Source organism: Balaenoptera borealis, assembly GCF_965194805.1.
Source record: "Balaenoptera borealis genome assembly, chromosome: X".
Classification (NCBI taxonomy): domain Eukaryota; kingdom Metazoa; phylum Chordata; class Mammalia; order Artiodactyla; family Balaenopteridae; genus Balaenoptera; species Balaenoptera borealis.
The window spans coordinates 36,004,106-36,027,948 of NC_138881.1; the positions used below are offsets into that span (position 1 = coordinate 36,004,106).

Consider the following 23,843-nt stretch of genomic DNA (forward strand, 5'->3'; position numbering starts at 1 on the left):
TCAGCCTGGCAGCGTTTGAACTTGCTAGGGCACATACCCAAAGCAGCTTTTACTTGATCTCAGCCATTTTCCCTACCCTGTTCCTTCTCCGTAGGCTTCTGCTCAGGGTCAGGCAGCCTGGAGCTGCATTTGAAGTGATTCTGAACATATCACAGGAAAGGAGTATACACCCACCAAACATGGCTCATTGGCTTCCCTTCCACAGGCTGGTGGTGGTGGTGTTGGCGTGGGGGGAGCGTGACTTGCAGCTCAGTGGTTATCTTTTAATTCACAGACCACATAAGGAACACCCTGATCCGTGCATCTGTGCAGCTTGTTCCAGAGTCCCAGCCCTCACCAGCTGTGAGGTCACATCTCTTGGAAGGCAGTCATCTACCTCAACCAACAGCTCCGAGATGCTGGGCAGCGGGACCATATCTGCCATTTGGAGAGCTGCTGCTGGTGCTCTGGGCTGTCCTGCTCCTTCCGGTAGCCAAAGAGAGGATGTGATTTTTAAAAATTCATATATTCAGGTAATCCATATTGTCATCCGCCGTCTCCCCCCCCCACCACCACCCGTTTTCTAAACCTAACCAGTTGTTCCTTCTGTGTCACTAATTGGGCAGCCTGAAATGAGGACAAATTTCATTTCCGGTTACCTGAAAGTAAACTTTCTCCCTTCCAGTTTGATTCCTCCAACATCTGTTGAATGCTTCTGTGGTGTAAGTCACTATATTAGGCAGAACATGGAGGAGGAAAATGGCTAGTCTCTGTTTCTGATTAGTGATATAGTCTGTCCTCCCTCTCTCTCTCTACCCCTCCCATCCTCCCTCCCTTCCTTCTTTGTCTTTCTCTCTGACAGTTGTCTATTTTGGCTCATGTTCCTATGATAATTAACCAAGAAATGAAAGCGTTTATTTTCTAAGTAACAACCCAATATTGATTAGAAGGCTGGGGTTTCAGCCGCCTCTTTTACAGTCTGGTCTGGAGTGACCAGCCGGACCCTGTGACCTCAGCTTGTGGCCAGCCCAGGTTGGAAACATCAAGTGATTTCCAAGGAGGCCACAGGCCTCAATCCTACGTGGCCGGATCGTAGCTGAGCACAGTCTTGCCGAAATTCACTTACCCCTCGTGCAGGGGGAACTGGTGACAAGTGATGCTGAACCAGAGGTTCAGGCTGCTAATATGATTTATTATCTGTGTACAGCCTGGGGAGGAGAAAAGGCTCATAAAAGTGTTCTAGGCTGGTCATTCTGAATGTCAGCATTTATTTATCTGCAAAGCTGCCGAATGTCCCTGCAGGAAGTCGCGGGCGCAGCAACCCCTGACTGCACAGACAAAAGTCTCCCCTTTACACAGGGCTGCTTTTATTGTTTCCAACAGCTTTGTGCTTTCCCTGGGGGAAGAGGAGAGTCACAGAGCGAGTTTTCTTCCTCTTTTCTCACGCTGCAGAGGAAGTGATGTTGTGGAAACAGGGGCATTAACTTGGCCTGCAAACCACATCAGAGCCAGAGTTGGGAAAAGCTCGGAGCAGGGTGGCATTCCTATGGTTTTCGTCCTCCAGGTCCCCAAAAACCCAGCCTGGGTCTGAGCATGGGGATGACGGGCACTCACAGGTGGCACAAAGCAAGAGAAGTCGTACTTGGGAATCATTCCATGGGTACAAGGGGCTCCCTGGGGACGGATGCTCCTGAACAATTAGGAGTCAAGCCCCCAAATGACTCCTGGAACAGTTTCATTCATTCTTCATTCATCTATTGGAACACACTTAGGGATTACGCACTTTGTGCCAGGCACTGTGCTGGCCCAGGGTATGCAATGGTAAGCAACAGAGACACGGTCCCTGCGTCACGGAGCTTATATTCTACTTTGCTTGGCACACGAAAGGTACTGGATGTGGTCCTGACCGTCGAATCCTGTAGGTCCTACCTCCTTAACGTCTATCCTGGGCTCTTCCTCATCCGACCATCCTTAATTCAGATCCTTGAGGACTCCTCATGGGACAATGGAACCCACCGTCCCCAAACTCGCCTCCTCCATCTGATCATGCCACCCACTGCTTTGAATCGTTCAAGCAGCAAGAAGGGGAGAGACAAGGGGAGATAAGGACACCCCCATCCAGCTGAGTCAGCCTCCCTTATAAAGATTTCTCAGAAGTCCCACCTAGTGATTTCTACTTATGTCTCATTGGCCACTTCTTGCTGCAAGGGAGGCTGAGGAATGGTACCTTTTAGCTTGAGGCCATTGCTGCCTCAGGTTACTAAGGAAGGGGGGGATGGCTACTGGGGTGGTCAGCCAGCCACCTCTGCTCATATACTCACAGGGTATGTGACAGACAGTATGACATCACTTAGTAGGTGGTAGGAGAGGGTTCAAGAGGGACCTTTTGGGCTCTGTTCCTGGTTCACATCCCAGTTCTCTGGGAGCTGCCCTCTGTCTCCTCCGTGGGGTTGGGATGCCAGCAGCCTTTATGTTGCTGTAGGTGCAGGTGGAATCTGCCCTTAGCTGAGCCAGTTCTGTTCTTTTTTTTTTTTTTTTTTCCCCTGGAAATGGGGGATCAGGAGAGAGAAAGCTGGTCAGTCAGGGCAGGGCTGGCTGCGTGGTGCCTGACCAGTGCAGTCACGCTGCCCTGTGTCATGGGCCCCATCCTTGGGATTTAATGCTCTGCAGTCGCCATCTCGACGTTCTGAATAATATTATTTCAAATTTGTGTTTGGTAGGTGATGTCCAGTGGGACAGTGGAGCCTCAGCTCATGCATGGTTCCACCTCCCGCCCTCCGCCCCGGCTTACCTTCCTGAGATGATGGGTCCTCAGATGCCAGCTCCCCACCTCCTTGTGACCCTGGCCCTGCTTGGCCTCCCACACACCACCCTGGCCTTGGGCTGCTACCACCCTCTGCCCCTGGGTACTGACTTCGGGAAGGTCAGGGTTGGGGAGCCTCACGGCGCCTTGGGGGTGGGGCAAGGTGGCAGCACTCTTGGCCGGACCCTTGGCAGGGCCCTCTCCTCCACTGAGGATCCCGGCACCGAATGTGTCCCAGCATGGAGGTCGTGATCCCTTGGAGGCCAGCGAGTACCTCGGGTGGAGGCAGTGGGCGTGTGGGAAGGGGAGAGTGAGGTCCCAGCCCCTGGCTGGGGCCCTGCATTTTAGTTTTGTTCTGGGCCCCACAAATTACGTAGTCAGCCCTGCCTGACCGCGGGGCCATTGCGTTCGAGCCTGTGGATGCCAGGCCAGGGAAAGCCAGTCTGCAGAAAGGCAGAGAATAATAAAGAAATGCGGTAAAAAACAGAGTGCCTTCAGAAACACAGGGCCCCAGAGAGGGCAAAGATGGGTTCCTGAAGGGCGTCCAGTGCCCGGCTCCTGCCCCCTGTGGGGGCCTGCCTGTACTGCTCCTGAGTTCTTCTCATCAGTTCCCTTCTGTTCCTTGTGCTACTATGAATGGATTCCCCTGATTACCAACTAAAAGTGCCCCAACCCGGACCAAAAAAAAAAAAACAAAAAACCTTGGTTTGCAGTTTATAGTATTGGGTTTCAGTCCCAACTTTGCCGTTTAACTAGCTGTGTGATGTTGGGCGAGTGGTTTTTTTTAAAAAATATTTATTTATTTATTTTGGCTGCACCAGGTCTTAGTTGTGGCACACAGGATCTTCATTGTGGCATGATTAGTTGTGGCATATGGGCTCTTAGTTGCGGCATGCATGTGGGCACTAGTTCCCCGACCAGGGATCGAACCTGGGCCCCCTGCATTGGGAGCGCGGAGTCTTACCCGCTGGACCACTAGGGAAGTCCCTGGGCAGGTTAGTTTTTCTCTCTGAGGCTTCGTTTCTTCAACCTTAAAAAAATGGCTGGACCTAATGGTACCAACGTTGTAAGTTGCTGTAAGGATTATCTGTTTACACCCCTTCTTGTTAATAGAAGGATTTAAGACACAAAGGCATGTAGAGAATTTTGAGTGAAACAACTTCCCTCTCTGACTGTTTTCTCAGTACTTAAATACTGCATACTTGAATCTGGTTAATAACTTAAGTGGTTAGAATAGGGTCAAACAAGATGGATATCATAGGTTTGAGCACTAGACAGGTTTGCTTAGCGTATTTCCATGACTAAAGACTAAACACATAAGGTAGATATTCCAGTTATCTATCGCTGCACAATGAACAGCCCCCAAGTGTGTGGTTCAAAATAACAACCATGTTACTGTATCTCATTATCTTGTGGGCCAGGAATTGGGACAGGACTAGGATGGGTGATTCTTCTGCTTCATGTGGGGTCAGCTAGGGGCTCTCAGTGGCACTCCGGTGGTGGATGTGCTGGTCTGGAGGGTCCAAGTTGGCTTCATGCACAAGTGTAGTGCTTTGGTGGGGATGGCTGGAAGGCTGGGCTCAGCTGGGACTGTAGAATGTGGTTCCTATCTGTGGGCTCTCCAGCATGGTGGTCTTAGGATAGTATCACTTTTTCCATGGTGGCCCAAGTTCCAAAAGACCAAGATAGAATCTAGAAAGCCTTTTCTGACCTAGCCTTGGACATCATGCGGTATCACTTCTGTGGATTCACCTAATTACAAGAGAGTTAGAAGCTCACGCAGATTCCAAAGCAGGGGACTACATGAGGGTGTGCATACCAGGATGCCTGGGTCATGGGTGGGGGCATTTTTGGAGACTAGCTGTCACAGTGGACCAACCACTTATATGTTTGTTCCCTTAGTCCTGGGGGGCAAAGTGCAAGGACATGGTTGGAAGAGCTCAGGTCCATCCCCATTCATCATCAGAAATATTCTGGGAAATCCTCAGCAAGGGGCAGGAGATGGAAAGGCTCTTGGGAACATCAGCCTCTGCAGAGAGCTAATTCCATAGGCTCTGGATGTTAAATCCTAGTCCTGCTTCAAAACCAGCCTCTTGGGCTCTTGAACTTACAAAAAATAATCTCAGATTCCTATGAGGGAGTTATAATTGTCTCCATTTTCTATATGAGGAAACTTAATTAAATTGCCCAGAATCACAGCTAGAAAATGGTACAGCTGGAATTTGAAACCAGATATATCTAATGCAAAAGCAGTAGGTCATTTTACAGTTCACAGTTTAAGTTACATTCCCAGGGTCACCCAGAGAAATACAGAAATACAATTCAGTACCCATTCATGGTAAAAACGCTTAGCAAGATTAGAAGAGAATGGAAATTCCTTCATCTGATAAGGAGTATGTACAAACAAAACTTACAACAAACACTGTATTTAATGGTAAAATATTAAAAGCTTCCCCCCTGAGATCAGGAACTAGACAGGATGTCTGCTATCACTCTTTCTGTTCATTATTATTCTGGAGGTCATAGCCAGTGCAATAAAGCAAGAAAAAGAAAGAAAAAGCATCCAGATTGGAAAGGAAGAAGTGAAACTGTCATTATTCTCAAATGACATGCTTGTGCACAAAGAAAATCCAAAAGAACCTACAATCCAACTATTAGAATTAATAAGGGAGTTCAGCAAGGTCACTGAATTTAATGTAGGGCTCTGGTGAGGAGTCAATGAGAAGTTTGTATTAGCTACTAACCCCTTACCTATTTAATCCTCACAACCACTTCTCTTTGGCCTGTGACCCTGGTGACACTTCCTTCTTGACATTCCCTTTACCCTGTCTTCCTTGATACAATCTTCCTTTGGGTCTCGTCCTCCTCTTCTGGTATCTGCTCCTACAACGTCGGCTGTGCTCAGAGTTTGATCCACAAGCAGTGCTGTGGCAAGGACAACTTCATCGTGTTCTCTGTGGGTGGCACCTCCCATGGGTGTCCGACACTCTTATCATTTCTTCCCTGGACTCTCCCACTGACCTAGTTCTTGGTTCTCCCACCTCAATTTTTCCCCCCATTTTTTTTTTATTGTGGTAAAATACACATAACATAAAACCGACTATCTTAACCATTGTAAGTGTACAGTTCAGTGGTGTTAGGTACATTCATGTTTCGAAACCATCACTACCATCCTCCTGCCTCAGTCTTGCTCCCTTTGTTTCCATCTGTCACACAGGCCCCAGTGGGAGGGGACCTTCCTCAAATACAAACTTGATCTTGCTGTCTTTTCCCTCTTTAAATTCTTTCAAGACCGGAGACACCTTGGTTAAGTTCAACATCCTCTGCCTGGTATAATAGCCCTCCACAATCACGGCTCTTGCTTCCATGCCTGTTTTAATTTGGGTACCTCCCAAAGCTGACCCTGAGCCAAGGATTTGGGGCCATAAGAGAGGTGATCCCAGGAAGCACAGTGAGGGAATGAGAATCAAGACAGGGAAGGGAGGAAGGCCGATATACCGGTACGTTTGTGAGCAGGTTACCGATATGGGCAACTGGGGCTCAATTCTGCTGGTGCCTCTCTGAGATCCTGTGTAGCACACCCCTCAGCACTGCCCCAGTGAGGGGTGAGGAAGCTGGAGTATTTATCCACCAACTCCCATCCAGTGGTGTGCTGGTAAACCAGCTTTCTGGGAGAACAAAGAAAGTCCCAATTTGTAGTGTTTGCCAGTGGCCACGATATAAATATTCCCACTGTGGCTGATTGGAAGCTACCAATGTTTTAACACTTGGCTTGCAAATTTTCTGAATATGTAACAGTCAGGCTCTCCAGAGCTAGTACCACTGCTCCAGCACACCCCAGCTCTCATTCCGCATTAGTTGAGGGTTGTTTCTGGGAAGCTAAGCACTTAGGATCTGCTCGCCCATATGGTGGCCAGCTGAGCATGCTTCAGAGGCCCGAGAACTCCCTCTGATGGTTTCAGGAAGTCCTCATTGTATTTGGGAAATCTTTTCAGGTGCCTTCCGGGTTGGGTGGAGGGACATGGGTGGGACACCAACAGAGCTTGCGGTTAGGTCTTTGCAGGGCCCCCCTGCTTGGAATGCCTGCTCCTTCTTAGCACACACACCCCCACCGCCCCCCCCACCCTGCCACGAGCTTCTGCTCATCCTTCAGTACTCAGCTATGGTGTCACCGCCTCTGTGAAGCTCTCCCTGTGTTGCCACAAACTGTCCTTGCTCTCGTGACAGCCTGAAAGCATGCCCTTGGCTTCTTAATTGCTACCTGCCTTTGTCCCTCACTGCACTGCAAGCTGCCAAGGCCAGGGATGTTGTCTATCAGTTTCTGTAACCGCAGTCGTTAGCCCAGTGCCCAGCACAAACTTAGCTACTTAATAAACAGACAACTCGCCCCACCTGACCCTGGCACATAGTAATGATTGAGTCAAATTAACACTCTCCCCCCTCCCCCTCCACTATTTATATATCCACTGCTCAATCAATCAGTTGGTCCCTACAGCTTTATTGCTTATTCCCATCCATCTCCAAAGAGGACTTTAGGCAACAAGCAGGTGCTTCCTTTCCCGTGAAGGTGTGAGTGACCATATTTTCTGAAGCAATGATCAGGACACATGATCTGACACATGTTACGACACATGGTCTGACAATGGGACAGAATATTTTAAATCACCACCATCTCAGAAAATCTGGGCTGCGTGGCTCTGTGTCGAAAAGAGCCAGGAGCCATGGCCTCGTAATGCACACCCGGAGCAGGCAGGAGTTCTGTTTTAAAGACCTCTGTGATTTTAAGAGCGGCATGTGAAGATAGCTGAAGAGAGAAGTTGATTTCTGTGGCACTCTAGCTGGAGTGATCATAGGGCGCAGGGAAAAATTTGCGGCAGAAACAAGCTCTCATTAAGACCATATGCTGTAGTTCTAATCGATGGCTCTTAGAAGTAATTCCCCGACATTGCATTCATTTTTACTGCCTCCCCTTCAGGGGCAGGAAGAACAGGGTTGTTAGCCCGCGTTTATAGATGAGGGTATTTAGAAACAGAGAGGTTCAATGGCTCAGCCCCAGTCACAGAGTGAATCAGAGACACCGCCAGCCTCGAATCCAGAATTCCGACTTGAGCTTCTGTGCCAAGATCCCTCGGGGCACATTTCCTCTCTAATTTGCATAAATCATCAACATTTTTTTCCAAGCTTGTGCTGAGAAAGCCCCTTTTCAAAGAGCGGAAACTCCCTTTGCCTTCTGTCGCCTTAGTTTTATTTTATGAACCAAATTCTTTTACTTCAACACGTAGACTTGCTATTTTCCCTTCCGTTGAGCCCTTTTCAAAAGAGGTCATGACCTTTGCTTATAGATGCAATGGAAACGGGTGAGCCTAAATGAAATAAAACAGATGATCCGGAGGCCATATAAACTGCATTTCAACTAATGTTCAAAATCCCATGCAGTTGATTATAAATCTTAGATCCTGGCAGGTTATCAGGAAAATAAGAATGGATAAACGGTGCTTCCAGTGTTTGGACCCCACTAGGTGTAAGATGAGCCTCCAACCTTGGGAGCAGATTCCTAGGATTAGAAATAAGAAACTGGACATACCAGGGCCGTGCAAGCTTTGAGAAATTTCAATTTGGAAATATGTAGGGAGCCATACCTGAGACTGAAGGTATGCCAACTTGGTCTTTTAATCACCAGCATAATTACATAATCACTCACAATCCTTTCACATATTTAAGAAATCCTTAGCTTATGACCTCATCTGTCTGATGGTCCTTAGGTGACTCCAGTATTGAGGTTTCTGGGCATGAACTGTGCTTCCTGGAATCCCAGGTCAGCACTTAGTGCCTTGCTGACACTCAACGAAATAGTAATAATCCTCTTGAAAGTAAAAACATATGCAGTGTGTTTGGAAAAATCTCCTCCATGTCAAGTACGTTAGATTTTCAAAATAATTTATGGCTCGTCTGTTTTTTTTTTTTAAGATTTATTTATTGATTGATTAATTGATTGATTGATTGCTATGTTGGGTCTTCGTTTCTGTGCGAGGGCTTTCTCTAGTTGCGGCAAGCGGGGGCCACTCTTCATTGCGGTGCACGGGCCTCTCACTATTGTGGCCTCTCTTGTTGCGGAGCACAGGCTCCAGACGCGCAGGCTCAGTAGTTGTGGCTCACGGGCCTAGTTGCTCCGTGGCATGTGGGATCTTCCCAGACCAGGGCTCGAACCCGTGTCCCCTGCATTAGCAGGCAGATTCTCAACCACTGCACCACCAGGGAAGCCCCCATCTGTTTAACCATTAGAAAAAAAAGGAGTTCTGTCTATTCGAAATCTTTGGTAAAATAAAATTCAGCATAGAGGAAAAGCTTTTTGTCTACATGGCACAGTAATTTACTTTATTACTTATCACATTAGTCAGCTATTGCTGCAGTCATGCTGTGTAACAAAAGTTTTAAGCACACCCAAACTCAGCAGCTTAAAATGTTTATTTCCTGTTCATGGGGTAGGGGTCGGGGGCTGGGGTTCTGATGATCTCAGTTGAGTTTGGCTGTACTCTATAGCTTGGGTCCAGGCCTGTTCCACATGTCTCCTCATCCTCCTTGGCCCAGCAGCTTCCTGGAGCATCCTCATTTTATGGCAGATCACCAGAGAGCAAAAGGTAGGCCAAACAACACAAGCACCTTTAAAGCCTTTGCTGGCATCATACCTGCTCACATTCCATTGACTAAAGCAAGTCACAGGGTCAAGCCCAAGGTCAGTGGAGCAGGGGAGCACAACAACCCAAGAGGGAGGGGGCTGAACAATACTACAGTCTCATAATTATCATCCCTAAAAGCCTGTGTTACGGACTGAATTGTGTCCCCCCAAAAGTCATATGTTGCAGCCTGACCCCGCAATCCCTCAGAATGTGACTGCATTGGGAAATATTGCCTTTAAAGAGGTGATTAAGTTGAAATGAGGCCATTAAGGGAGCCCTAATCCAAACTGGCTGGTGTCCTTATAAGAGAAGGAAATTTAGACACATAGAGGAAAGGCCATGTGAGGACACAGCCAGAAGGCGACCGTCTGTAAGCCAAGGAGAGAGGCCTCAGAAGAAACCAAACCTGCCGACACCTTGATCTTGGGCTACCAGCTTCTAGAACTGTGAGACAATAAATTTCTCTTGTTTAAGCCACCCAGTCTGTGGTATTCTGTTATGGCAACCTGAGCTAATACAGCCTGTAAACCCCTTGTGGGTGACTCAGGGCTGTGTCTTACTCATGGTGTTGTCTTCCCCCACAGTACTTAGCAGATTACCATGTGTACATATTTATGTATATTTGGTGAATGAATGAAATCTTCTCTCAGTTTCAAAATCAATAATTACTTATTTTATCAGCCAGACTCATGGTTGCAAGTGTTAGAAACCCATTTAAAGTTTTTTTAAGCAAAAAGGAAATCTTTGGGGTCAGATGACTGGGGTAGTTCCTAAAATCTACAGAGTGATTCTAGGAACCAGGGCCTCACCTGCCAGATCCTCTTTCCATGGTCCCTCACTGAGGCACTTGGCCTTGTTTTTGCAGAGAAAATGACTACCAAGAGAATGACAGATTATATTTTCCAAAAGTGAAGACAACAATATCTCCCATCCCAGCTGCTCATCTTACGGTGTGACTTTGACATTCCTCCCATTGAGAGGTAGGGCCTGTGTTTTCTGCCTTTGAATATGGGTGGGCTTGTGACTACAGTGGAAATGACACTATGTGACTTCTAGGCTAGGTCATAAAAGACGATACAACTTCTGCCTTGTTTGCTAGAACATTGCCTTTGGAGTCCTGAGCTGCCATGGCAGAAGTCTGAGGCTGCCATGCTGTCAGGAAGCCCAAACTACATGGAGAAGCCACATGAAAGTGTTCTGGCCAAGAGCCCCAGCTGAAGTCCCATCTAACAGCCAGCATCAGCCACCACATGTGAGTGAAGATGACTCCACATGACTCTGGCCCCCAACCATTGAGTCCTTCCTGTTGAGGCCCCAGATATTGGGGAACAGGAACAAGTCCTCCCCATGGTGCCCTGTCAAAATTCCGGATCCACAGAATCTGTGAGCATGATAAATGGTTCTTTTATGCCACTATGCTTTGACATAATTTGTTCCATAGCGATTGTAAGTGGAATAAAGAGCCCAGGATTACACTCTTACAGCTACCACTCTTTAGAAAATTCTGGGAAAGGTCTCCAATTGGCCAGGCTTGGGTCACATGCCTACCTCTTGAGCCAACTGCTCTGTCCAGGAGGAAGTAGAGTAGCTCTAGCCTAGTTTATGTGTTCATTCCTGGGGGAGTAGGCAGGGATGTTATTACGGCCACATACCAGACGCCTAGGGCTAGAGTGATTCATCAAAGGTGGTAGGGGTGGTATCAGAAGAAGGGGTATGAGAATGTGTTCTGGGCAGACTGAAATAATAGCTATATTCTGTCACCTTTATTTGGTAACTTTTTTCTGGGGGGGAAGGGGAGGTTTAAGATAGTTTCCTTTAAAAGAAGATCGGAGACCACAAGCTGTGTGACTTTGAGCAAGTTACTTTGCCACCCTGAGCCTAATAAGAATTTTTTTAAATACTTCTCTGGCAAGTTGTTAAGAGTGTGTTAGAAACACTTTTCATTTTAGTCAAAATTTACGTCAGGTCAGTCATCACTTGGAAGCAGGGACTTCAGTGTTCTGCTGAAGTGGCCACATTGCTGTCTGCATTAATTTCCACATGGCTTCCGTCTTCCCTTTTCCACCCCAAAATACACACACATACACACCAGTCACACGTGATGTGCACACACACCTATTAAATATGTATTTTTCATATATTCCAAAAATAACCAAACCTTTCTTCTTTCCTGAAAGCCAGTAATATTTTTGCAGCCTAGAAATATCCTTAGGGTCAATATTCTCTATCAGGGATCGGCAAACTTTTTCTGTAACAGGCCAGAGAAGAAAAATTTCAGGCTTTGCAGGCCAGACAGTTTCTGTTGTGAATACTCAACTCTGCCCTTGCAGCCAAAGCAACCACAGACGATATATAAGCAAATGAGTGTGGCTGGGTTCCAATAAAACTTTATTTATAAAAACAGGTAGTGGGCCAGATTTGGTGCACAGGCTGTACTTTGCACAGAATCTATAGCAACACTGTCCAATAGAAATATAACGCAAGCCACATATGTAGCTGTGGAGAAAGGCGGTGTCTCCCCAGTATCAATTCCCAGCCTGCAGTAGCATCAGCTCCCCTGTTGCAGGAGAAGGTATCCAGGCAGAGCATCAAAGATATGTGGATGCTGGAGGAAGGAAGTTGTCAGAGTACAGTGAATTGTCTCACATAGCTGCCCGCGAACTCAGGCAGGCCAAGGGTGTAAGGAATGGGGCATCAATAGTGTCTGCCTTGGGGAGCAAACCTAAGGAAGAAACCTGTGCCTTGGAAGGTAGAACAGTGAAATGGGGGCGGGGGTACTAGGCCCCTGGAGATATCATGATGCTGCTGGGTCAGGGCTTTCCTGAAGCCAGATCTAACTCTGGACTTTAAGATTATGTGAACCAGTACATTCCCCAATTAGTATGTAAACCAGTTTCCATGGGGATTTCTATGTCTTATCATGGAAAGCAGTTTTTACTACTCTACAGGTTAATTAGCTTAGCAATTCTTTGGATGCTGAATAGTCTTACTATGAGAATTGAGATTGGCAGAGGTGTGGAGATTCTGTATAAGTGTTTCTCAGCCCCTCTATATTTGATAGGATACTTCCCTCCTACTACTGCCCCTCAAACAACAAAACGAACACGACCTTTTTGTTTTTTAACCCTATGTCAGTAGTAAAATAAGACTTAAGAAACACCCTGAGGAGTTTGGTTAGGATCTATTTCTGAATTGCACATGGTCCAGCCTGTTGGCTGAAGCTAAGTGTAGACAGAAACTACACCATCATTAAAGAAGGTGCGGCATATATATATATGAATATTATTCAGCTATTAAAAAAAAGAAGGAAATCTTGCCATTTGTGACAACATGAATGGACCTTGAGGGCATTGTGCTAAGTAAGATAAGTCAGACAGAGAAAGACAAATACTGTATGATCTCACTTATATGTGGAATCTAAAAAACAAAACAAAACCAAACAAAATTCATAGAGAACAGATTGGTGGTTGCCAGAGGCAGGGGATGGGGGTGTGGGTGAAATGGGTGAAGGGGCTCAAAAGGTACAAACTTCCAGCTATAAAATAAGTAAGTCATAGGAATGTAATGTACAGCATGGTGACTATGCTCTACATTAATAATAGTTAATAATAGTGCATTGCAGTATTTGAAAGTTGCTAAGAGAATAGATCTTAAAAGTTTTCATCACAAAAAAAATTGTGTAACTATGTATGGTAATGAATGTTAACTAGACTTACATTGTACTGATCATTTCGTAATATATACAAATATGGAATCATTATGTTGTGTATCTGAAACTAATATACTGTTATATGTCAATTACATCTCATTTAAAAAAGAAAGACAGAAAGAAACCATGAGTCCAAAAGAGACCAGGGCAGGTATGGTAGGTTGTGGGGTCCCTAAACACCCATTTCAACTCTCCTCTTGCTGACAGTCCTTTAGAGCAAGGCTCTACATTGAATAACATGCTTTTGCAGACATCTGTGCAAGAGAGGTGGCCGTGTGACTCCATTCCAGCCAGTGGGACACAGTCAGAAGTCAGCTATCATTGCCTCTTCCACTGCTTTCTCCTTTGGCTGGAGTGAGGGGCTGGGGCTGGAGATGCACCCGTCATTGCCACGTTCCGAGGAGGGGGAGACAGACAGGCTTCTTCTTGGCCTTCGTGGGCCACCCTTCCAGACCTGGACTCTATTACTCCAACTTCTTACTGCCTGAGATAAATCAGTGCCTTTACCATTAAGCCAACAACCACAGTTGTTGAGTTTCTCTTATGGGCAGCTGAATGCAGTCCTGTGTGATACAGAATTATATAAGCCTCTTTACTTTTACCAGGATGTTCCTTTACCACCTTCCCAAGGATCATGGGCATGTGGAGACCTCAGAAGGCCTAAACTGTGGCCAGGGCAACAGATCCAAATCAGGACAGATGAAAGTAGGTAGAGTAGAGCTAAATGGCCGTGGGAGGACCTCTCCAAGCTTGTTTTAAAAAATCTTCAGGGAATCCAGGGGAGATCATACAGGCTTGGCTGGTGAACCAGGAGCCAGTTCGTCCTCCTCATTGGTATAGACTATTGGTGAGTGAAAGTGTCCAGATTCCAATTCCAATGCATGGAGGGAGAGGGGTCCCCCCCCCCACCTGCTCCAACAACAAGCAGTGCCTGGGACACCAGCTGGGTGTACTACAGTTCAACTCAATTCTGATACCATCTACCTGGAGACAGCGTCAGATCCCACAGGTTAAGGGCTCAATCCCACAAGACTGCCCTCTGCCTCAGATGCCAATTGCAAGTTCAGGTTGTCACCTGTGCCTCTGACCTACTGGCTATAAATCAGAGGTTCCCACGACCTCCTTCTTGGGTTCGATTAATTTGCTAGAGCAGCTCACAGGACTCAGAGAAACATTTTACTCACTAGATCACTGGTTTATGATAAAAGGATATAACTCAGGAACAGGCAGATGGAAGAGAGGCATAGGGCAAGGTCTGGGGAAAGGGCACAGAGCTTCCATGCCCTCTCTTTGGCTCACCACTCCCTCCATGTCTCCACGTGTTCACCAACCTGGAAGCTCTCGAAACCCTGTCTTTTTGGGTGTTTATGGAGGCTTCATTACACAGGCACGATTGATTAAATCATTGGCCATCAATGACTGATTCAACCTCCAGCCCCTCTTCCCTCCCAGGAGATCAGGGGGTGGGAATGAAAGTTCCAACCTGCTAATCACAGGGTTGGTTCCTCTGGTGACCAGCTCCCATCCTTAACGAGGTGTCCAAAAGTCGTCTTATTAACATAACAAAAGACACCTTTTATCACTCTCAGCACTTAAGAAATTCCAAGGGTTTTAGGAGCTCTGTGCCAGAAAGGGACCAGACCAAATCTGTATTTCTTATTATAAATCACGAGATCACAGTGAATCTCTCTTGGACTCTACCAGCGCAGAATGAGCCATGAGAGGCTAAACGACAATCCCAAGCTACACGATGGGGAACATCTCCCATTGCTCTAGGACCTGGGTGCTCACCAAACCCTCATCCCTCACGAAAAAGGCCTTTCGTTTTAGCTCCTGTGCTCTCAGGCACCCCCATCATTCTCTCCACTCCTCTTCACTGCTAGCTTATGGCATTTAAAAAACAACCATCACAACAAATTGCCTTTTCTTCTTGCCTTTCCAGAAAGAAACCTAAGTGCTAGTATTATTTTCCACTTTTAATCACAGCTTGACAGAGATGGAAAGTTAAGTCATGTAATTGCTTTTGTGTTTTGTACTTCTTTTCACTATTTTGGAAAAAAGAAATAGTTCAATGGATAAAATGTGGGTTTACACCAGACCCCAAACATCACGAGCGTTAATGGCAACCATGTGTTATTCCGGAGAATATGCACCTACTTTGTGGGAGGAAGAAAAAATACGGCGCTGCTCAGCTAGTACACAGAGGAAGCCAAAGAGTTCCAAAGGCATGTTTGGGGACAGAGAGCTGTTTCAGGTATCTCAAAGTAAAAAAGATATATTTTGTAAAAACTTAAGTTGTAGATATTACCATAGGCGTACTTGCAGCAAGATTGCCTTCCCCAAACTATTGAGTCATAAAACGTCTGTCTCATCATTGGAAGGTGGGGGATGCCTGGATTGTCCACAAAACCACTGGGCCAGCATGTGGCCCTCTGTGCAGAGGCCAAGAAGAGGGGCTGCAAACCGGTGGGGCTGCAGCTTGGCCATGAGTGCTCCCTACCGCCACCAAGAATGGAGCTGGGATGGGGCTCTCCACCCAGCACAAATCTTTCCCCATCTCTCCCGTTGCCAGAAGCCTCAGGTGGGCTGGGATGGTAGAGGAATGAACTTAGCAGAGACCCACTTGGTTCCAGGAACCATGACTTGATACCGCTGATTCACGATTGCCTGCTGGAAGGGACAGTGCTGCCTGAGTCTTTGTATGTGTGAATTTAATGTCTGCTCGGGGGCTAGAATCAGAGTTGTGGTTGGAAGCATCCAGCCCCAAATTGTAAAGTGGGTAGGAATTTTTGCTTGGTCACAAAGTCTGGTGTGCAGACACTAATGCTCTTTATTTTCCTTTTTCTTTTTTCTTTTCTTATTTTTTTTTGGCAGCCTCTAAATTTTTATTAACATGAGTTTTTAAAAACAAGCATCCATACTAGTGTGGGGAGGGTAAGGGTGGGAGAGGAGTGGAGGGCAGGGCAGGGCAGGGCAGGGTGAAGGAATTCTGCTTTATTGGTAATAAAATGCCAGAATTTTTTATTTATGTATTTTTTTTAAAATTATTTATTTATTTATTTTTGGCTGTGTTGGGTCTTAGTTGCTGTGCGCGGGCTTTCTCTAGTTGCAGCGAGCAGGGGTTACTCTTTGTTGCGGTGCACGGACCTCTCATTGCAGTGGCTTCTCTTGTTGTGGAGCATGGGCTCTAGAGCGCAGGCTCAGTAGTTGTGGCGCACGGGCTTAGTTGCTCCACGGCATGTGGGATCTTCCCGGACCAGGGATAGAACCTGTTTCCCCTGTCAATGCAGGCGGATACTTAACCACTGCGCCACCAGGGAAGCCCAAGCGTCAGCATTAACTAGAATTACCTTCGCTCTTGAGCTCTCGTTTCCACTGTTGGTGAATACTGTCAGCGTGCCAATTCAACCCAGCTCAGCACTTCCTGTTTAAAGGTAGCCCCTCTCCGGGTAAATGCAGCACTCCCTCATCCTCACGTCCTCCTTCCCTTCTCCCAGGGGTAATCAAGGGCTGACCCCTGGTCCCGGCCTGAGGAAGGGGCCCACAGGCCACCACTGGTACTCGTTGACTTCTGCCCAATTGTGTTATTCATCTCCAGCTGCATACGAAACCACTCCAAAACTTACAACAAACACAATATTTATTTTTCCTGTAAAATCTGCAATTTAAGCAGGGCTTCGCAGATATTTGGTGTCAGCTGGGGTAGCTCGAAGGCTGGGGGTTGGAATCTCTCCAAGGCCCCCTCAGACAGTGGCTGCTTGGTGTCATCTGGGACCTCATCTGGGGCTGTCAGATGGAACACCTACACATGGCCTCTGCCTGTGGTCTGGGTTTCCTCACAGCATGGCAGCTGGGTTCTAAGGGTAAATGAAGAGAGAGGGGAGGGGTGTGCCAATTTGCCTTTCATGACCTAGTCCTTAAAAATCGTGGGGTATCACTTCGTCACATTCCGTTTGTCAAGGTGGTCACAAAAGCCCGCTGAACTTCAAGAGGTGGAGAGGAAGACTCCACCTCTTGAGGGGGGAAATGGCACATACTAGAAGAGCATGTGAATTCATAAATGTTGTAGAGGACACTCTCAAAATACGGTCTGCTACACCCTCTCTTCTCCATGCATTGGCTGCTGATCTTTTTAGAGCTGCCACCATCTCTGGTTCATTAAGTCCACTCTAGTTCCCTCACCGCTACCCAGAGGCCTCTTGGTGTTCCAGCCTCACAGCCATGTCTGTGCCCATCTTGGGGATGGAAACATTTATACAGCTCTATTTCCTCATGCTGGAGAACACTGTTGGCCTCCAGGCCTCCTGGGCCGTAGCTGCCCTGTGGCTCCGGCACCACGTTGGATGTGAGGCTTCTCCGTGTAGCTTCCAACCATCCCTGGTCTCCTCTGCTTGAGCCCCAGCCTTCTGGTGCCCATTCCAGCCAGCAGGGAAGAGGCAGCTACTCTTCTGAGGGCAGAATCCACATTAAGGACATTTATTGTAAATTGTATCCACCATTTCATTTTACCCCTTATTGGCCAGAACTTTGTCACATGGCCACATCTAACTGGGAAATGTAGACCTTATTCTGTCAAACCATGGGTTCAGTGAAAAATTGGAAGTTTTTTTTTTTTTTATCAAGGGAGAAAAGAATGGGTTTTTCAGGAGAACTCCTATCTTGACAACAGAGGCAGCATTTAACCTGAGAGCTTCAGGGTGAGTCAGAGTCAGCAATGATAGAACCAGGGGAAGAGTATTTTAGGCAGAGGGAACAGCAAAAACAGAGGCTCAGAGGCAGGAAAGAGCATGGCCTATTCAAGGTACAGGAGTGTAATTAGTGAAGGATGTGACCTGTGGAAGTGAGGGCAGGTAGACAGGAGGAGAGAGATGAGATGAAAGGAAAGGCGGGTAACTACCAGACCATGTGGGGCCATGTTGGCTAGGATTAGTAGTTTGGATTTTATTCTGGAACACGTTTCCGAACAGACTCTGATGTCTACAGTTCCCACAATTAGCAATTATTTTTTTGGTGCAAAAGTCCATTCAACACAAATATTTATTGAGCGCCTACTCTTGACAGGAAAACGGAAGGCATTGTGGGAAGGTAGGAATAGCTTGATATTTGGAGTATTAGCATTTAGAAGGTACCCAGTTTGGTCAGTGTATTAGCTGAGTATCCCTGGGCAAATTTCTTAACTTCTCTGAGTCTCAGATTCCTTGCTAGGTAATGTTGTGAGTTTTAAACAATATAATGCGTGTAAAGGTTCATGGTGAACTCTAAGGAGCCTTATATACACTATTGTTACTGAGATATTGTTACAATATTGGTGTAAGTTCATCACACTCTTTCTGGAGTACCAAAGGGCCAATCTGAGGGTAGGTGGTAGAGGGGAGAGGATGGATATAGAGAAGGACCCAGCAGGGAGAGGGCTGAAGGGAGGGCCCCTGGCATGGTCACCAAGCCCTGGGCCCTGAGGTGTGCAGTCAAGGAGGGACAGCAGGGGATACCAATGAGTCACTCTGGCAGTAAGTGTCGGTGGCTGGAGCCGACCCTATTGATGCCCATCTCCGCATCCCCTCAGCCCGCCTCTGAGTTCACCTGCAGCTGCGCTGAGCTGTTTCTAGAAAGCCTGCAGGGCTCGTCTCTCTTTTCTTCTCAGCCTATGGACTTTCTTTGGCATCAGGGATCTTGCTGGAAGCATGCAACCTGGAAATGCCACGGAGTCAGCGTCCTGGGGAAATTCTCAACCCTGCTACCCCAAGCTGGGTGTTTGGAATGGGGGGTGTGTTCTGATGTGTGCCCCACGTGGCCTCTCGGGGGTCCCGGGTGGGGTGGAGCAGCCGCCCTCAGTGGTAACTTACTCATCAACACCCCCTGAATGGGCTCTCCTCTTTATCTCACCTCCCCACTCCCTCACCATGCTTCCCGGGGTCACCTTCCAAATAAGCGACCTGCACCCAAATTCTCATCTCAGGCTCTGCTTTGGGGGGAACCTCAGCCAACTCTCCATTCCCAACCCCCTTCCCCGATATGTAAGGTGAAAGGGCTGAAAGCTCCCTCTCCCGGCTCCCATCACAATTATAGGTGGCCACGTGACCCACTGCCAGGTATTGGCTCATAAGCCAAAGTCTTTTGGAAACTTTCTTGGAAAGCTTTCACTTCTTTATAAAAGGAACAGATATTTTTGGTGCTGGAATACCTCCCCCACCTTCCTGCCTTGACCATGAACACGCTTTTAGAGCTGCCGCAGCTGTCTTGAGACCAGAAGGAAAGGCCAAGAGGATAACAGAAACGCTGATGTCCCTTATGTATTAAGTCACTGAACTCACATCTATAGGCAGCTAATTCTAGACTTCTTCTTTTGTAAGGAAAATAAACCCGCGGGTTTGTTGAGGATGCCGTTCACGGAGTGCTTGGTTACTTGCACCCTAATGCAGACCTAACTGATAACAGTTGCTCAGGGTGCCAAGGTCAATGGTGGCTGCAACCTAGATTTTCAAGTCGTGGAGCCAGTGAGTCAAGCTGCTCTGCAGCAGGCTGGCAAATGTTGGAGCAGCACAGCCGCCCCTGCCCTGCCAGCTCCCAGTCCTGTTCTTGCCCCTCTCCAAATTCCACGGCTTCTCCCAAGCGGGATGGACAAGGCCCCTCTTGGGAATTCTCAGACTTAAAGGTTGAGGAATGCAGGTGGCCTCGGAGACCACAGGCAAGTCTCTGACCTGCGTCACTCACCTTCCAGCCTCTGTTTCCTTCTTTCTCACTTCAGATTTACAGAGAGAGCAAGCTCTGAAGCAAAAGGATAAGAATCTATCCAATTAGGGGGACAATTCCCTGATTCCCCTGTAATTTACATTTCTTCTTTACTTTCTGTCTCGTTTTTTGTCTTAGAAAGCAAGCCCGTGAAAACTAGGCTTGTGATTTCTTTTGACTGAATCGTGTACAGTTGTTCACTGGTACTAACTGAGAGCCTGGATTGCTCCGGGCTAGGGGAAAATACCAAGGAGATGGAAGGCCTGTCCTGTCCTAAAACGGGGCACAGTCTAGTTGGAGGCGTCTGGAGCCTCCCAAGAGGGCCTATGGTTCAGGAGGCATGATAGCATAGGGGTCCACGAACATATGTTCTGGAATGGATGACCTGCATCGAGCAAGATACTTAACCTGTGTGTGCCTCAGTTTCTTCCTCCGTAAAATGGAGAGAATAATTGTACCTAATCCTTGGGGTCATTGGTGCAAGTTAAGTGAATTAGCCGTGATGATGATGATGATGATGAAAGTTATGTGTTCATTCACAGTGCCCAAGGCAGTGCTTTGCACATTCTAAGCTCCAGGAACAGTTTCCTTCACCCAACACCTATTTATGAGTATTCAGTACATACCAGGCGCCGTGTTAGGTGCTGGAGGTACAGTGGCAAATTAGACAGATAAGGCACCTGTCCTCATGGTCTGCCAGGGACAAGGACGTGAAAGTCATTACACCTGTGACAAATAAGGACTCCAGGCAGAGGGCCTGGCCCAGGTCCAGGCCTTGGAGTGTGAAGGGGGTGGGCTGCTGAAGCCCAGACGGAGCACACCTAAGTGGAGGCTGGAACGGGGTCCAGATCCTGTGCACCTGGAGGGTTAAGTGTAGGCAGACAATCAAGGTCACATATCAGTGATTGGGTTCAAACTGGTGGAGAATTCTGGCACGGGGACACAGGGCAAGGTGTGTGACAACCACACCCCGGGCCTCCTTCTGACCTCCTCTGCCTTGCCCTCTGCCCATCGGCAGTGTAGACGGATCCGAGGCCCCGCGGGAGCCAGGCGACGATCTCCTGCAGGCAACAGTTCTGATCCAGCCGTGTAGGAAGATTAGCAATGGAAGATTAATTTCTCCTTGTCATTTCCCCAGGGGCCTTAAGCAATCTCGGGAGCAATTTTCCTCGCCTAGAACACCGCCCTCGGGAAGCTGGCTGGGATGGGCTGCGGTGTGGCGCCGGGTGAAGGACAGCCCTCGAGTCCCAGCTTCGGAGCTGGGTGGCGAGCCAGAGAGAAATGTGCCCGCTGAGCAGTCATCGCCGTCCTGTAATGGACGCTGAACAAAAGAAAGGAAAGCATAAGCATCGCTTTGCTGTGCGGGCTTTCCATTTGGCTAAGGAGCGTGAAGGACGCTGGAAACGGAGCTCTCGGACTTTCGGTGCTGACAGCCGCAGGGAGCCGGCAGTCTTTGTCTCCAAAGAGATTTCTTTTCACAGTCACGGCTCTGCCTGGAGGGCGGGGTGCTGAATCCAAGGCCACAGTTTCTCCTTCCTGCTAAAGAGAAGGAAGAGGGCAGGGCTGTCTTGTGCTCTCCCACGGGGGAGTCTGAGGTCAGATCTTAGGAAGGACTTCCAGGTCAGAAGGATAGTCTTCAACCTGGATTTCGATTAGAGGCTTTTCAGTGAAACCCAGAAAACTGTTGTTTGGTTTGAATTGGGAGATGCTTAGGCTGGAGGGTCTAGAAATTGTCTGAAGGTTGGGACAGGGTGCGTCCCACAGAGGATTGTGTTTCCCGGCCACCAAGTGGCTGTGCCCTTCAGCCACTCAGCTGCACCCCATGCTGGGCCATGGATCCCCCCGCCATCGAACCTTTATTGAGCACTGATTGTGCGTAAAATAGGGCTCCACCAGTGTGACGTTGGATGTGGTATTAACCTCTCAGACTCCATTGCTTCATCCCTAAAGTGGGCTTGATAATGTCTTCCTCGCAGGCAGATGGACAGCAGTGAGCTAACGTATGTGAAGCAACCAGCATACGTGGCCACTGCTTCGGACAGGGTGCCTTCAGCTGCGACGAACGGAAGACCCAGCTAAGAGTGGCTTCACAAAATGGGACTGTGTCTCACAAGAGAACTCCTGAGGCAGGTTCACTTCAGGGGGTGGGCTGGGGGCGGGGGTAGCATCTCTCTACTCCACTACCCTCGGCTTGTTGGAGGTGACGATCCTTATGGTGTAAAGACGACTAAAGCAATTCCAGACATCACAGGTTCAGTTTAAAGAAACTGACACCTCCTTTTCTGTGGGTAGTGCATTTTACTTCCAGTCTCATTGTCTAGGACTGGGTCACAAGACCGTGCTCCACCAATCTTTGGTAAAGAATATGAGGTCATCATGGTTGGCTTGGATCGAGCATAACTCACCCCCTAGAAATGTGAGGGGGTCCCCTTCCCTGACCACACTGCAGGATGAACACCAGAACAAAATTTGGGCTTGGCCGTCGAGGAAGATGCAGTGACCTTGAGGGCATAGAAGGAGAGACTGGACCCTTGGATAAGCAACCTGTAGTTTTGGCCACAATTACCTACCTACCTACCTACCTATTTGCCTTTATATTCTTTTTTTTTTGTTTTTGTTTTTTGCCTTGCCAGGCAGCATGCAGGATGTTAGTTCCCCGACCAGGGATCGAACCTGTGCCCCCTGCAGTGGAAGCGTGGAATCTTAACCACTGGACCTCCAGGGAAGTCCCTACCTTTATATTCTTGACTGTATGTCATATTTCCATGAATAGAGAGAGTATAACCCCTTGCTGGCAGGAACCTCTTGGTTTTTCTATTCCCCAGCCCCAGGCACATAGTAGGTACTTTATAAACATTTGTTATTGATGATGATGACATGTATAAATGATTTCAAACATCATGAAGCAGTAGAGTTTGTACATATTTCTTTTTCTAAGAGCGGTAAGGGACTTTAGGAAACAAAATATAATTTTTGAAGCAGTACTTCAAGCGTTACTCTGAAATTCATTATGAGATCAAGGAGGAGATACTACAGAGAAATAAAAGTATGTTGTTGTCTGGTGAGAGGAAGTCAGAAGAAAAAAATAACCAACATACATCTAAGGAAATATATATATACACATACAGACTTTTTTTTGGGTCCAGCTTTCACTTCCTGCTTTACAAAAGTAATCTACACTGAGAATTCTCCCCCCAATAGTAAAGTGTTTTTTTACACTTTGGTTAACCAAACAAATCAATAGTGGCACCCAGTGGCTAGAAGGGTTAATCAGGGAACAACAGTTTCTTTTTGCATCTCAGTTTTATCAACCAGAGCTGCATTTAAAAATTAAACCACTGAGTCAAACATTGAAGAAAATATCTGTTTGGGCTTTAAATCTGGCAGCATTTTTTTCCCACGCCTCCTTTCCTCTTAGCAGCCAAGATCTTGTGGGCTCATCCTCCACCTTGGAGCCCAGAATTTGGTGGGGGGAGGGGTCTTAGAAAAACCTCTGTCGTCTGGCACGGCTATGGGGATTGTTAAAAGCCTGTTTATTCTATGTCCTCTCTAGAACCAAGCGTGTGTAATTATGTGCATTGCTGGAGTTCCAGGTCTTTCCTCCAGAGGACATTCCCCCCTAAAGTTGCTGACGTCTGGTCTTTACCGGATTTCAGAAGGCAAGCGATCCAGAGGAAACCAAAACCTCTGCCAGTTAACAGGATAACCAATTAACCAAACCAGTGAGAGGGAACACGGGAATGCCCGTATCTAGCTTTGGAGTTCCATCTTCATTCTTCTGGCAGTTAGCAGGGAGAACATGTGACATAGGCCAGACTGGTAATTCCTTACTCACTAGGCTTTGCAAGGTTCTAAGTTCTATTCATTGAGCTGCATGGACTGTGCCGCTGCCTCAGAAGGGAAGGTAGGCCCAAGTTACACGCTGACATAGGAACGAATTATTTCG

General features: G+C 47.4%; 1 long non-coding RNA gene across 3 annotated transcripts in view; it reads left to right on the forward strand.

The window, feature by feature from the left end:
* Positions 1-23,843, forward strand: part of LOC309621179 — an 82,633-nt gene that overhangs the window by 2,480 nt on the left and 56,310 nt on the right. For all 3 annotated transcript variants that reach the window (XR_014239788.1, XR_014239789.1, XR_014239790.1), the window contains exon 2: positions 275-512. This is a non-coding gene — a long non-coding RNA (uncharacterized lncRNA). The remainder of the gene's footprint in view (positions 1-274; positions 513-23,843) is intronic.